Source organism: Sus scrofa, chromosome 14, assembly GCF_054392235.1.
Source record: "Sus scrofa isolate SSC_HxYL_T2T_F1_AM1 chromosome 14, Sscrofa_HxYL_maternal_Yorkshire_Landrace_v2.0, whole genome shotgun sequence".
Lineage (NCBI taxonomy): Eukaryota > Metazoa > Chordata > Mammalia > Artiodactyla > Suidae > Sus > Sus scrofa.
In genome coordinates this window covers 40,810,757-40,827,142 of record NC_139396.1, presented here as the reverse complement: position 1 = coordinate 40,827,142, position 16,386 = coordinate 40,810,757, and the positions used below count along the sequence as shown (strand labels likewise).

At 40.8% G+C, this 16,386-nt stretch overlaps 1 protein-coding gene, 1 long non-coding RNA gene and 1 pseudogene across 4 annotated transcripts in view; 2 read left to right on the top strand and 1 right to left on the bottom strand.

Moving 5' to 3' along the window:
* Positions 1-16,386, top strand: part of LOC110256746 (uncharacterized) — a 437,041-nt gene that overhangs the window by 102,743 nt on the left and 317,912 nt on the right. The gene's annotated exons all lie outside the window — the stretch shown is intronic.
* LOC146396506 (uncharacterized) overlaps positions 1-16,386 on the top strand; it is a 229,565-nt gene that overhangs the window by 187,589 nt on the left and 25,590 nt on the right. The gene's annotated exons all lie outside the window — the stretch shown is intronic.
* LOC110256745 (acidic leucine-rich nuclear phosphoprotein 32 family member E pseudogene) lies at positions 7,633-8,460 on the bottom strand (annotated as a pseudogene).

The window sequence follows — 16,386 nt, the reverse complement described above, 5'->3', positions numbered from 1 at the left end:
TTGTTTACCTCCATTGATTTTCTCTTATCCCTCCATCATGGCCAAGTTCGAGTTCAAATTCTTGATTCCTAAAATAAGAATTCAGAAAGAGCTTTTTTGTTGTTGTTGTTTTCTTTTTAAACCTGAACTGTAGCAGATTGGTGTGAAACATACTGCAACTGGATAGACGCAGAAGCATTTTCAGTGCCAGGGACTTTGTTACAAAGTTCAAATTGGTGGCAGGAATGGTTAGAGACCCACCATTCAGTCTCTGCTTTGGGCAAGTCTTGGTAAAGGGATGCATGAATTCAGAGTGTGAATGTATTCATTAAACCGATATTGATGGAGCCCTAATAAATGGTGGGCACTTTTTTCTACTGGGGATAAATAAGTGAATCATTTCTTGTCTCCATAGATGTGACAAAGGAGTTCTAGATTTTATACCATTATTGAAGCCATGTTTCATTATATGTTTTATTTTTTCTAACATATAAAGTATCCATTTGCCATGGAATTCCTTATCTGATGGCTTGGAAAAGGGCACGTTTTTAAGAAAAAAAAAGTATATATTTTATGTATGTTACCAATTTCAATTAGAATGGTAGAAAAATAAAGCATGAAGAATTATTTTTCTACATTCTATGATAAGTGGCTATTTTTCTATATAGTTGTATGTATCTTCATGTGTAAAGTGTATAATTTAAAAAGAAGTCACATGGAGTTTCCTGGTGGCTCAGAAGGTTAAGGATTCAGTATTGTCACTGCTGTGGCTCTGCTTATTGCTGTGACTCAGGTTCGATCCCTGGTCCAGGAACTTCTGTATGCTGTGGGTGCAGTCAAAAAAATAAATAAATAGCAAAGTTTCATTATATTCGTTTTATTCACTCTACAGAGATAAAATAAGCAAGGAGAGCTATTTTAAATTGTTATTAGCTTTTCCAACATTTTGTAAAGGTGATGAGAACTGAAGCAGAGGGTCTTACAGCATCCCCAATACTTGTAAAAACAAAATAAGACAAAACACCCAAAACCCAATGTGAAAGTACATTCGGTCATGAGGTACTTAGATGCCAGAGGGCTGTATCCCAAGAGAGGAAGCACCGTGTCTTCTGGAGCAGGTTTACCCTCTCCGTTTTGGGTTCCCATAACTCATGCTGCTCCTGGTGGCTTCTTTTGTCATGATTTTCCCCCAGATGGTGAAGATTAGCAAAGAGGATGAAACCTTCCATCCTTTAGGCGGCTTCTTGCCATGTATTTGAAAGATAAACACAGGAAGCAAATGCAAAATGGTATTAATTTTTGACTTAGAGACTTAACAAAGAAAGGAAAGTCTTTGCTGAGGAGTAAATAGCAATGACCTGGCACAAAAACCTGGTGCTGTGGCCACTGTAGCAGCCACTGAAATCGCCTGATAGAAGGGAGGAGTGTCATAGCGCCTGGGAAGGGGAAGTTTCTAGTCTAGGTCAGTGGCGAGGGGGGCCCCCTCTGAGGTGGACAGAGTCCTTGTGAAGGGCCTGAAGCCTGGAGGGACCTTGGTGTCTGGAATGTGTCTGCCGGTCATGTCATCCTAACTCTGTCTTGTTAAAAAGGCTCATCTCTGCCTGGGGATGCTTCTCCTTAAGGGAAACATACACTTGATTCTAAGAGACTTGTGGCTGCCTGATGGGAGGGGGAGGGAGTGGAAGGGATCGGGAGCTTGGGCTTATCAGACACAACTTAGAATAGATTTACAAGGAGATCCTGCTGAATAGCATTGAGATCTATGTCTAGATACTCATGTTGCAACAGAAGAAAGGGTGGGGGAAAAAATGTAATTGTAATGTATACATGTAAGGATAACCTGACCCCCTTGCTGTACAGTGGGAAAAAAAGAAAAAAAACTCTTAAAAAAATAAATAAAATGGAATTAATTTTCATACTGGAATTCATTGTGTTCAAATTTAAAGTCAAGTGTGCTTGAAAATCTTAAATAAATCGGTGTCATTATGTATCAAAGGCAAGTGAAAGTACATGTGGTCCTGCGTGTATGTTTTCAGGTGGGATGCGGAAGGGAAGTGACTTCGCAGATGTTTGAGCTGATGAAGGACCTTTGGGTATTTTGCTTTGTTTCCTTTCCTCTGACTTTTGATGCTTCAACGTTCTCATTAGTTGGAAGGAAGGTTGATGTCATCTCGGCTACTAAAGCATGGTCCGGGAATCTAAGGAAATATTCAGTATTTTATAGCCAGGAAAATAGATTTTGTGTCTTGACCTTTCAGTGAAGCTTTTCTTTTCAGAACTTATTACCTTGCAAAGTACACAGGGAACAGAGCCAGCTTGTGACCTTTTGTTAACATGCAGTTTTGAGAAATGGGAAAAAGGCATTGCATAGATCAGGAATTTTATTACCACAAAGAGGAGGAGTCACTTGCAAATTTTACCTGTCTTGGGAAGACCACGAGCCATGCAGCTTTTGCAGAGGTTGTTCTGTCTGCAGCACATGAGCAGGAGTTCCTGCAAGGTTATCCCAAGTCCTCCATGGGAAGTGAGAAGCAATCAGATCCCAGAGGGGAAGGTGGACTGGGGGAGAGGAGACTGTTGGCTGTTGCTGCGAGAACAGCTGCGGATGCTATTGTTTTCAGCGTCAGCTTGCTTAAGGAGAGCAGGCTCCACTTATGCTGTGTGACAATTTGCCTGGTGGATTAGGAGCTACGACTGGGGAGGAAGTGAGCTGGATGGGGATAAGGTGTAGTTATACATCCACCAGGCCATTAAGTCCAGTGGTTTGTACCCACAGCTGGTTCCGTGGCCGCCCCTTTTGGAACATTCAGTACCTAGCTGCATCTCACCAGCAACCCTGCTGTCACCAGGAACAAACCACAGGCCCTGGCCACTCTGATTATGCCAAAGCCATTAACTGTCTCCTTGCTCCTGTTCTTACCCCATATGACAGTGAGAGAAATCCTGTTAATACAAAGTCAGACTATGTCATTTCTCTGCTCAAATCTCTGCATTCGTTCCCAGGAGATACAGAATAAAAGCCAGTCCTACGGGGACCTACGCAGGCCACAGGTCTGGCCCTGGCAGCCCTTGACCTCTCCTGTCCCTCCTCCCCTGCACCTGCTCTGGCCACGCCAGCTCTCTGCCCAGTGAGGCCAGCCCTAACTGCCCCAATGAAAGGTGCTTCTGGAAAGTTTCTTCTGAAAAGTTTCTTCTTCTGAAAAGTTTCTTCTTCTGAAAAGTTTCTCCATCTGACGCCCATGTGTTTCCTGGTTCACTTGTACAGTCTCTTCCCTCCACCCTAATATGTGCCCAGAGCTTTCTTTCCTCAGCCCTTCGAACATTGCACAGAGCAGCTCAAGAACTCTGTGAGTGAATAAATGAATATTCAACCCAGCAAAATAACTTCATTTTCAACAATGCTGATTAAGGAATCATAATGTTTTCAAGCACCTTGCTAAGAACCTGGAATACAGAGTGCTCCAGAAAGGTGAATTTTTCAGATTCAGGGTGACAGGGTCTCAGACCAGCCTGTTAATAGACCACTAGCCATTGGTATATTTCCTCTAGCAGGTGGGCATGACTTCTAGGCAATGATGGCATACTTTCTGCTGTCCGAGGAAAGCTAAGCATTTAATGAACAATGAAAAAATATTTTTCTTGTGTAATGGGATACTCTAAAGATTTTTTCTCCAGTTTTATTAAGATATAACTGACACACAGAACTGTGTAAGCTTAAAGTGTACAGCAGAATGATCTGACTTATATAGTAAAATGGTTACTGTGATACATTTAGTTAACATCCATCATCTCATACATAGCAAAACAAACAAACAAAAACCCAGGAAAAAAGTTTTTATCCTTGTGATGAGAACTCAGAATCTCATCAAATGCACAACACTGCAGCCTTAGCTGTAGTCAACACATTGTACCTTGCATCTGCAGTACTTATATTTATCTGATAACAGGATGTTTGAACCTTTTGACCACACGCATTCAATCAGTTCCCCGCTCCTCACTCCCTTCCTCTGGTAACCACATATCTGGTCTTTTTTCCTATGAATTGAGGTTTTTTAAAAATTCCACATGTAAGTGACATTAGATAGTATTTTCTTTCTGACTTACTTCACTTAGCATAAAAACCTCAAGGTCTATCCATGTTGTCATATATGGCAGGATTTTCTTTGTTTTTTTATGGCTGAATTATATATGTATATTTCACAACACTTCTGTTCATCCATGATAGCTGTTTCCATGTCTTGACTACTGTCAATAATACTTGTATGAACAGAGGGGTGCACGTGCAGCTATCTCTTTGATATAGTGTTTTGGTGACTTTGGATATATTTCCAGAAGTGGAATTGCTGGATCATATGGTAGTTCTATTTTAAACTTTTTAACTGCCGTACTGTTTTCCATGGTGGCTCTATCAATTTACAGTACTATTAATAGTGCTCAGGGGTTTCCTTTTAACTATATCTGCACCAGTGTTTGTTATCTCTTGTGTTTGTGATGACATTCTAACAAGTGTGAGCTCATATCACACTGTGGTTTTGATGTGTGTTTCCCTAACAACTAGTGATGTTGAGCATCTTTTTATGTACCTGTTGACCATTCATATATATATATATATATATATATATATATATATATATATATATTTTTTTTTTTTTTTGCTTTTTAGGGCCACACCTGCAGCATATGGAGAGTCTCAGGCTAGGGGTTGAATTAGAGCTAGAGCTGCCAGCTTATGCTATAGCCACAGCAATGCCAAATCCGAGCCATGTCTGTGACCTACACCATTGCTCATGGCAATGCTGGATCCTTAACCCCCGAGTGAGGCCAAGGATGGAACCTGCAACCTCATGGTTCCTAGTTGGATTCGTTTCCCCTGTACCACGAGGGGAACTCTTACCATTCATACATCTTTGAAAAAAATTTCTATTTAGTCCTTTTTAAAATTTCTATTTAAAAATTTCTATTTAGTCCATTTTAAAATTTGATTATTTGTTGTTGTTGTTTTTGCTATTGAGTTATGTAAGTTCTTTATGTATTGTGGATTCTAACCTTTATCCAATATATGGTTTGCAGATTTTTTTCACCAATTCTGTAGATTGTTCTTTCTTTTGTTGACTATTTCCTTGGCTGTGCCAATACTTTTTAGTTTGATCTAGTCCCACTTGGTTGTTATTGCTTTTGTTGCTTGTGCTTTGGGTGTCATATCCAAAAAATCATTATCAAGAACCACATGAAGCTTTTTTTCCTTTGCTTTTTCTAAGAGTTTTATGGTTTTCAGTCTTAAATTTAAGTCTTTAATCCATTTAGGGTTACTTTTTGTGATGGTGTAAGATGGAAGTCTAGTTCCAATTCTTTAAATGAGAATATCCAATTTTCCTAGCACCATTTATTAAAGAAACTTTCTTATCTCCATTGAGAAGTCTTAGCTGTCTTGCCAAATATTAGATGACCATATATGGATTCATTTCTGGGCTCTCTATTCTGTTCCATTGGTCCATTCCTATTGTTTTCTAGTACCATACTGTTTTTTGTTTGTTTGTTTGTTTTTAACACTGTCATGGCTTTATTCAAAACACAGTTGCACAAAAGTTTAACTTCAAAGTTTTTTAAGGTGAGCTTTGAGGAATTTAGCACACTATATACATACTGCCATACAAAGAGCATTAAAATAGGACCAAAAACTTCTATAAGACAAAACCAACCCTTACTTATTCGCATGAAAATACCATCCACAAAGCTAAACAAATCTTAAAGTTATTTGGAGGCTCTAAGTGTTGTTTTCAAATCAAAGAACTCTAATTTTGATTGCACAGCAAGATGATTGATAAGGAAGTCAACATATAGATTTAATTTTTAAAATAAGTATTTTATTATCTGGCATACTATGCGATGAGAATTTTTAGGGACTAAAACAGGGCATTATAACTGTTTTAAAAGAGTAAAATGTTAGCCTTTTGGTGATTCCAACCCCCCGCATTAAACTTATACCAACAGTTTCATTTCAGTTATGCAAACTTTTTAGTTTATCCACAAATAACTTTGTCATTTTTCACCTTAAAACTCCAAGTCATACATTTCAAACTAAAGAAGCAATACCATACTCAGTAATATAAACACATCCAAGTCTGGAAGTGCAACTTCAATTAATTTGTTGATACTAACTTTTAAAAAAACTTACAAATATTCAAAATGAAGGGAGAAAAAATTTGATAGCCAAGATGTAAAAAGTAACTGCCTTGAACATGGAGCCTCCACAACAACAAAAAAAGGGAGATGTACTTGTCTACTCATATAATATTATATTTAGTAGCCGTGTAACAAAACACACACACTTATCCCAGATATTTTTCTATTTTTAATGGACATCCACTTGAAAACAAATTGTAATTTTAATATTTAGTTTCAAATATCTTTCCAAATATCCAGTAAATTCCAATTAAATGCTATACCTGGTAATGCTTTAAAACTATAGAAAGAATAATTAAAGGTTCTACTCAGAAAGATTAGAAACAGAGTGGTATCTAAATCATTTGGGAAGCTACTATGATTTGAATGTCTCATTAATTATCAACAGGCAATTGTTCTGACTTTTGAGGAATGCTAATGATGCTTCCAAGAGGCTCTTCTGTTTCTTTTCTTTCTTCATCCTCCTAATACAGTCTATACATCTTGCCAACCAAGATTTATAGTAAGCAGTCTGTTGCATAAAACTGTACTTATAGTATTTGTATCTGAGAAAATACTCAATTTCTTTCACTTAGCTTGTTTAAAACTGAGACAGGTTGGAAAGGTGGTTGAGGTATAAGACATAGTTGTCCTGGGTATATCTAAGTTTCCCAACTCTTTTTTTAAGAAGGGAGTGAAACAAGGAAGGGAGGTGGTCATAAGGAATCACTGAGAGGAAAAAAAAGAATGCACACTTAAAACAAGATAAACAACTGTTGGCATGTTATGATCTTCAGCTTCAAGAGAGGTCTTACACCTACATGTCTCTGACCTCAGTATAAGCAATTTTTCTTTCAAAACTAAAATCTTATTAGTCACCTGGATTTAAAAAGTTTCAGAAACCTTCATAAAAGCCATGGACTATATTCTTGAATAGAACCTTTACTATTCTGCTCCTACTTTCCAAACCACTCATGTGAGAAAAAGCAACCCCAAATACCCTCAGCCAAAAGTTGTTGCCTTCAAACTACAAGATCTCTGGGTCACCTCTAATAAAATTACCAAGCTATCATTCAAGAGACTATTTTCATTCCAGATTCCAGCCAACTGTGATTTTGGTTAATTTATAAATAACTTTAAAATCTTATGAATGAAATGCACCATACTATACTGTGTAAAAGCGATCATGTTTTAATTATGCTAAAATTGACTAATACAGTGAGCTTTAATTAGAAAAGTTAAGATTCTAAATAAATTGCTAGGGGATTTCACATTGGGGTCAATGAAGATTTCTCTACTTACAATAGGATCATTAACAGACTAGTTAATCTTATTTGGAATGACAAGGCAAAAATAGTAAAACCACACTTTTCCTATAAAAAGTTACATGTTATCTTCTGTAAGGATAGCTACTGTACATGAAGAAACAAAGAAGATGTGGTCACTCTTTTGCACACCCAGGAATGTTAGGGAATCTTGTCTTAGAATGATCTAGTCATCTTCTTCCTCTTCATAATCTCCAGCATCTCGTTTCCTCTTTTCCCTTTGAAGGCCTACTTTTTCCTCTTCTTCTTCTCCTTCAATATAGTTATCATCATCTTCTTCATCCTGAATATCTTCTTTCATTAGGTAGGAGAGGTCCACTTCCTCTTCTCCCTCTCCCAGTTCTGAGCCTTCTTCATCTTCATCCTCATAATCATCTTCATCCTCATCATCATCTTCATCCTCCTCTTCTTCCTCCTCTTCCTCATATCCTTCAGGTGGACCAGCTTCATCTTCCTCTTCATCTTCATCATCTTCATCATCTTCATCTCCATCCTCATCATCCTCTTTTTCTGAGTCTGGTGCTTCGTTATCCTCCTGGTCAAATCCATCTAAGTATGTGATTTGCTGCAGCAGCTCAAAGATGCTTTCTCCATAATCTTCCAGGTTTGTGATCTCATGGTTAAACAAGTCAAGACTTTTCAACTTTTTAAGATTTTGCAGAGCTTCTACTGTACTGAGATCTTTGATTTTGTTTCCACTCAAATTGAGGTAGGTAAGATTTGGACATTTCTCTTCCAGGACTTCCAAGCCTCCAGAAATTATATTGTCACTAAGTTCCAACTTTCAAAGTTTATTTAAGCTGGGCAGCCGGGCCAGTAAACTTAGTTCCACATTAGCCATTCTCAGAAACTCCAGTTTTTTAAAAGTATCATTCAGGCCCTCAATTTCCCCACTGACACACAGGCAATTATCAAGGACCAACTCTGTCACCTCCTCCAGGGCTCTGTCCCTTAGCTCCAGGTTAATCCTCTTCTTCATCTCCATGACCTACTCCTGCTTTTATGCTATTACTCTCCTCCCTTACCCTCTCCTGCCTCTCACTACCTCCAACCCTAAAATTTTAAAAGATTTCAAAATGAATTAAGATAAAAGCAAATTTAAATGCCTACCACCACCAGATAGGTGTGTGGGAGAAAAAAGAGAATAGCAAATGGAGTCCAAGGTGTTAGGACTCTTAACTCAGCTGCTCCCACCTCCTTGTCCACACACTCGTGTGCCACTCACACGTGCACATGCACATACACACACCTGCAGTTCCTTCCCCTTCAATGGCTGCTCGGAGACTTGTACCATACTGTTTTGATTACTGTAGTTTTATAATATAGTTTGAACTCAGAAAATGTGATAACTCCTGCTTTGTTCTTCTTTATCAGGATTGCTTTGGTGTTTTAGGGTCTAGTGTTGTTACTTACATGTTTTAGTATTTTTCTTTTTACTTCTGTAAAAATCACCATTGAAATCTTGGCAGGGAGTGCTAAGATTAATGGTTTGGGGTAGTATGGACATTTTTAACAATATTAATTCTTCCAATTCATGATTATGTACACCTTTCCATTATTTGTGTCTTCTTCAGTTTCTATCATCAATGTCTTGTAGTTTTCAGCACATCAATCTTTCACCTCCTTGGTTAAATTTATATAAGGTATTTTATTTTTCTTAGTGCTTCTGCAAATGGGATAATTTTCTTTATTTTTTGGAGAATTTGTTATTAGTGTATAGAAAATTACTGATTTTTGTATGTAAGTTTTGTATACTGCAACTCTACTGACTTTGTTGATTAGATCTGACAGTTTTTTTGGTGGATTATTTAGGAGTATATAAAATTATTTCGTATGTGAATATAGCCAATTTTACTTTTTTCCTTTCCAATTATGATGCTTTTTTTGGTGTTCATTTTATTATTATTATTTTTTAATTGTTATTTCCCCAATACAATTTTTTCTTCTACTGTACAGCATGGTGACCCAGTTACACATACATGTACACATTCTATTTTCTCACATTATCATGCTCCATCATAAGTGACTAGACATAGTTCCCAGTGCTACACAAGAGGATCTCATTGCTAACCCATACCAAAAGCAATAGTTTGCATTTATTAACCCCAAGCTCCCCATCCACCTCACTCCCTTCCCTTCCCCCTTAGCAGCCACAAGTCTATTCTCCAAGTCCATGATTTTCTTTTCTGTGGAAAGGTTCCTTTGTGCCTTATATTAGATTCCAGATATAATGATATCATATGGTATTTGGCTTTATCTTTCTTTTTTTTTTTTTTTTTTTTGTCTTTTGTCATTTGTTGTTGTTGTTGCTATTTCTTGGGCCGCTCCGGCGGCATATGGAGGTTCCCAGGCTAGGGGTTGAATTGGAGCTGTAGCCACCGGCCTACGCCAGAGCCACAGCAACGCGGGATCCGAGCCGCATCTGCAACCTATACCACAGCTCACGGCAACGCCGGATCGTTAACCCAATGAGCAAGGGCAGGGACCGAACCCGCAACCTCATGGTTCCTAGTCGGATTCGTTAACCACTGCGCCACGACGGGAACTCCTGGCTTTATCTTTCTGACTTACTTCACTCAGTATGAGAGTCTCTAGTTCCATCCATGTTGCTGCAAATGGTATTATGTCGTTCTTTTTTATGGCTGAGTAGTATTCCATTGTGTATATATACCACATCTTCCTAATCCAGTTGTCTGTCGATGGACATTTGGGTTGTTTCCATGTCTTGGCTATTGTAAAGAGTGCTTCAGTGAACATGTGGGTGTGCATGTGTCTTTTTTAAGGGAAGTTTTGTTTGGGTATATGGCCAAGAATGGGATTGCTGGGTCATATGGTAGTTCTATGTATAGATTTCTAAGGTACCTCCATACTGTTGTCCATAGTGGCTGTACCAACTTCCATTCCCACCAACAGTGCAGGAGGGTTCCCTTTTCTCTACACCCCCTCCAGCATTTGTTATTTGTGGAAATATGAATGATGGCCATTCTGACTGGTGTGAGGTGGTATCTCATGGTAGTTTTGATTTGCATTTCTCTTATAATCAACGATGTTGATAATTTCTTCATGTGCTTATTGGCCATCTGTATATCCTCCTTGGAGAAATGTCTATTCAGGTCTTTTGCCCATTTTTCGGGTGGTTGGCTTTTTGCTGTTGAGTTTGTATATTCTAGCGATTAAGCCCTTGTCAGTTGCATCATTTGAAACTATTTTCTCCCATTCTGTAAGTTGTCTTTTTGTGTTCTTTTTGGTTTCCTTTGCTGTGCAAAAGCTTTTCAGTTTGATTAGGTCCCATTGGTTTATTTTTGCTCTTATTTCTGTTGCTTTGGGAGACTGACCTGAGAAAATATTCATGAGGTCGATGTCAGAGAATGTTTTGTCTGTGTACTCTTCCAGAAGTTTGATGGTGTCCTGTCATATATTTAAGTCTTTCAGCCATTTTGAGTTTATTTTTGTGCATGGTGTGAGGGTGTGTTCTAGTTTCATTGCTTTGCATGCAGCTGTCCAGGTTTCCCAGCAATGCTTGCTGAAAAGACTGTGTTTTTCCCATTTTATGTTCTTGCCTCCTTTGTCAAAGATTAATTGACCATAGGTGTCTGGGTTTATTTCTGGATTCTCTATTCTGTTCCATTGGTCTGTATGTCTAGGAAACTAAAGAAGATGTAAAGAAATGGCAAGATATTCCATGCTCCTGGGTTGGAAAAATTAACATTGTAAAAATGGCCATACTACTCAAAGCAATCTACAGATTCAATGCAATCCCTATCAAATTACCCATGACATTTTTTTGAAGCTCTCTATTGAATTCTTCAATTTTGTCAGGGTAGTTTCAAATTTAGGATTTCTGTTTCATTTTTAATGATTTCTATTGCTTTGTTGAGCTTCTTTATTTATGCATTATTTTGCTGATTTTGTTTAGTCGTCTCTGTGTTCTTATAGTTCACTAAACATCTTTAAGAGGAATATTCTGGATTCTTTGCCTGAAAGCTTATAGATCCCCATTTTTGTAGGTCAGTTATTGAAGCTCTATTAGTTTCCTTTGGTGGTGTCATGTTTACCTTATTTTTCATGATCCCTGATTCCTTACATTGGTATTTGCACATTTGAGTAGTAGTTTCCTTTTCTACAGTTTCCAGGTTTGCTTTGGCAGAGACCTTCACCAGTCTACTCAGCTTGATGTTTTACAACTGTCCACTCTTAATGTCCCTGGGCAAGTGAAGCCTCCTGTCAGGATCTATTTTGGGGCAAGGTCATAGAGTGCTTGAGTTCTGAGGTGGGAGGGTGTCACCAGCTGGTAACAGCTAGATGAATTCCCTGCCCAAGAGATGCTGTAGGATGTGCTCTGTGGTTGCCTGGATTCTTTGGTCAGGCTTCCTAGATAGTCAGGACTGGGTACTCAGAGGTAGATGGGGTTATGAATTATCTTCTCTGCCCTGGTGGGGTGCTGAATGGTCTCCAGGGCCCACATAGCTCATTGTTGGGGACATGAATCAGGCAAGAATTCTAATGCTAGGCAGGGTTTTGCTCTGCAGTCTAGGCTACCATAGCTTGTGCTGTTCAATTTTTCATGTACCATTCTAAGTGGGACTGTTGGAGGTCTATGCAGCCTACCTCTGCTTGGCTGGGCTTCCTGTTTGGGCAGGCTAAAGGCTGGACTCAGCAGTGGGTGGAGCCATGAATTATTTTCCCTGCCAGGGCCAAGCAGGAGAACTGGTTCCAATTCTTGTGGTTTTGACCGAAGCTGACCCATGCTCCAATTTCTGTGGCCGAATTGGGCCACTGCCTTTTCTCTGCCTGTTTGATAATCATCTCTGTCTGCTGGACTCTATCTATGCCCAGCAGTTGCTGGGCTACCCAGCTTTCCAGTACTCTGGGTAGGCTTTCTGCTCAGGTGTGGCTGGGAGCTACACTTAGCATATGCAGGCTAAATTAGCTCCCTTGACCAGGTAAAGCAGGAAAGCCAGCACCAAGCAGCCTCCCAAGTGTTCCCACTCAGGCTTTCTGGTCAGATGGGGCTGGAGCTACACACAGCAGTGGGTGTGGCCTAGAAATTTGCTTCCTTGCCAGGGTAGAGCCAGAGAACAGCTTCTGCTCAGCAAGCCTTCTTGTGTGCCTTCCTGACTCCAGGTGACCTGCACCCCAACTTCTCTGGGAAAATGGTGCCACTGGCTTTGTTCTGTGGGTGGTCAGCTCTGCTTGCCACCCTCTCTGCTTGAGTATGGCTGAGGTAAGCAGCTTCCAGGTGCTCTGGCCAACTTTCTGGTTAGGGAGGGTGGGTAGCTACACTGTGCTGTGGGTTTGGCTGTGACTCAGCTCCCTTGCTTGGGATGTAAGATCAGACTCCAGGGCCAGCAAGGCTCTTCATTAGAGGACCAAGATCTGGCTGAGCTGTGACCTGCCTGGTTCCCTGGTCAGACTGTATCAGCGTTCTGTCTCTGAAATGAGCAAAGTTGCTGGCTGGACCACCTGTGCTGTGCACATGGGAACTGTTTTTGAGAGGGGGGCCAAGAAACGACTCACAACACCAGGGAGCTGGATGTCCACTGGGACTTTCTCTTCCCCGGAGAGGAACTGGAGTCCCAGGGAGGGAGACCTCTGTGCTTAGCGCTGCCTGGGGGAGGGGAGTGCCATCAATATGAAGCTGCTCCCACCCTTTGATGGGGTCTGTCTTGGTTTCTGTGGTGCAGGTTGTACCCTCACTCCGTTTTCTTGGTTCTCTGTACTGTCTTGGGCATGAACAGTTGTTAGTTGCTCTTTTTGGGATGGGGAGCGACGTTGGGAACAACCTGTGTTGCCATCTTGGGGATGTCACTCCAGGGACACTATTTTCTTAAAAAAATGGCTAACATCTTTCTTGTTTCTGCCCTCCTGTCCTTCTGTGTTTTTAGTCAGTTATCAATCCTTGTCTCAGGGAGTCATGATGCTACAGAGAAGCAGAAGGAGGCTTCTGGGTTTTTAAAGTATCGGCTTTTATGTTGCAAATACTGAGGGCCCAGAGGACAGGCTGATGCTATAAGAGTATGGTTTTCCTGCCCACATCCTCCCCTCCCTTTCCAGGTTTGGGGACAGGAAAGACCCCTACCCTCCAGAATGTCATTGACTTCATACACTGCATTCTGTGTTCTGTGGCTGGCCTCACAAAGGTCCTGCAAGTTCCACTGTGGGGAGGGAAGCAGAAGGCACCTAGTTTCCCAGCCCAGATGGACCTCTTGGAGGGCCAGGGCAGCACATGGAGTTCCCTCCATGAAAGAGGCCAGGAGAGAATGGGAGCTTTCTCATTTGCATGAAAAGAGGATGAATGGTACTTTCCAACGCTCTACTGGGTCTTGGTTTCACCTGGAACTCATATGATTCTCCATCACAGAGCCAAAGACTGCCACAGAAACTAAGTTCAATGATAAGGAAACAAAGGGCATGCTTGAATAGATGGACTCAATTTGAACCCAGTGTGCTTAGATTAACCAGCCCTCTGTCACTTCAGTGACCTCAGGTCTTCCAACCTTCTCCAAGTCCCCTTTCCTTTGATACCTTGGCAGAATTGCTTAGCCCCCATACCTCCAGGTTCTGTAGAAAATCTAACCATCCCAGATGTCTCAGTCTTCCTGGGAATTATATTTTCTGGGCACTGCTTGCCCTGATTTCTCCCACCGGCTTCTCTGTTTTTCCTGCTGCTAACTGCTCTCTTTTCTCTGTACCCTGGACACCAATTTCCTCCTTTATTCCTCTGATGCCTCACTAACCAAAGTTGATGAGACTAGCATAATTCAAAAGAAGGTTTGAGGTAATGGAGGGGAATAGCAGCAAAAATTACTGGAAGCAACTACTGGAAATGGAACCTTGGCTATTAGAGTCCTAACAGTCCTTGTCTCTTGATATATCTTCTTAGACATCTTTTCTGTTCTAGCGAGAGCCCTCTGAGTCAGAAATCCTGCTGAGTTTTCTCTGGGATGGTGTTTTGAAGCTCTTTGTGCTTTTCTAAAGTGTATTGAAAAAAGATCTAAACTGTTTTGGGGCATGATCTGAGACAAGAGAAGTGAATCATTAAGAAAAGAAGTCAGAGGTGAGGCTCTGAAACATGATGCAAGGAGAGCTGATTCTCCATCAACCCCCTTGCCTTCCTCCTCAGCAACTCTGTGATTTGCCAACATTTTGTCTTCATGAATGATGTTACCCTGCTCACAGCTCATGCAGAAATGTCAGTTTTCCATGCTCCCACTTTCCTGCCCCTGTTGCTAGGTGCACCTGGTTCCACCAGCCTTCTTTATGACACTGTTGTGAATGGGATGCCCTGCAATCACCCATTGATTATCAGTTGCACCACACAATAAGCTTGTCCCTCCTAACCTCTGGTGTCACTTGACACTTAATAAGACAGTCCTCCTTAGAGCATCACACAGTAGTTCCTAGTCCTAACAAGAGCCTAAATTGTCTGTTGAACTTTCCACAGAGGTGAGAGTAGACATACCAGTTATTAAGAGCATTGCAGTTCAAAGGGAGTAGCTCCAGAGGCATGGAGACCTAGTCCAAGTAATGTAACTGTTCAGGATTGAATGATTTAACATGGAGTGATGTCAGCTCCCTGAATCCTGGGAAAACCCCATCTCAGGAAAGAGTGAGTCACTTGCAGAAACTGTGAGAATGAGAGACTCCAAGGTGTGCTGAGAAGCTTTCCCATCCTCCTAGAGCTCAAAGCTCAAAGCAAGTGCTGTGCATGCTGATGGAGCTCGTGGGCAGGGCCAACCAGTGCTCCTAAGTGAGGAGGAGAAGCCCCTGCTCAGGGTGCTCAGAGAGGACCATCCTCTCGGGGGTGGGGGTGGGGTGCCGTAATGTCACGGGCTTGCTCTGAGCAGTCGCTTACCCTCTGAGCAGTTGTCTCCTCAGCCTGTGTTTATTGACTTTTTACTTTGTTAGAAGCCCCTTGACCTGCGTGGGGGCTGGTGCAAAGTCCGACTCATCCTTGCATCCTGAGTGGCACACACGTGGCCTCGTTTCTAGTGAATTTGACAATACGTCTGCTGAGGAGCATTGTTCCTAACTGGACTCCTGGTCGGGGAACTAAAGCTTAGTGACTGACTTGGGTCAGCAACTCAGGATGCAGAACACAGATGAGCAGAGTGACAGAAGAATATGGACCAGCCTAGTTGGAGTGATCGTATCTCCTGCTGCCCTTGATTCAGTTATGCTGCACCTGTGTCCTCTCAACATGTCCAAACCTACTGGTTGTCTTCAGAAACAAGTACCTCTCTCCTGCCTCAGACCCTGGCACAGGTTCTTCCTTCTACCCAGAATTGTCTTTCTCCATTGTTCTGCGTATGGCCAGTGTCTTCTCATCATTTAATGTCACTTTGGTCAGAATGGTCTCCTCTGAGCTTGTAACCTGTGTTTCCTGCCCCACCAACCAATCTTATAGCATTTACAATATTCCATTCATTCATTCATTTACTTCCTTTCTTAATATGAACTTCCTATTGACATGAAAGCCCCATGAGGGGAAGGACTTCCCTTTTCTACTCATTTCCCCCCAGTACATGTACAGTATTTAACATAAAATAAGCTCTCAGCAAATATTTCTCAACACCTATATCAGTAAACATCATACAGTCATTGCTGCATGATTTGAAATGAAAAGTTAAAACAGTTTTAAAAAATAAGAAGGTTTGAAGTCATTGTCAGAAGTGTGACAGAGGAAATGATTTCAGTAGATTTTTAGAAACAGGACATACATATTATATATATATATATTATATATTTGAGTTGAAAATGCTTTGCAGAAAACATTTCAACCTAATGAAACATAGGAGTACATGTGTCTTTTTGAGTCATTGTTTTCTATGGATAGATGCCCAGAATTGGGATTGCTGGATCAAATGGTAATTCTATTTTTAGATTTGTGAGGGATCTCCATACTGTTTTCCACAGTGGT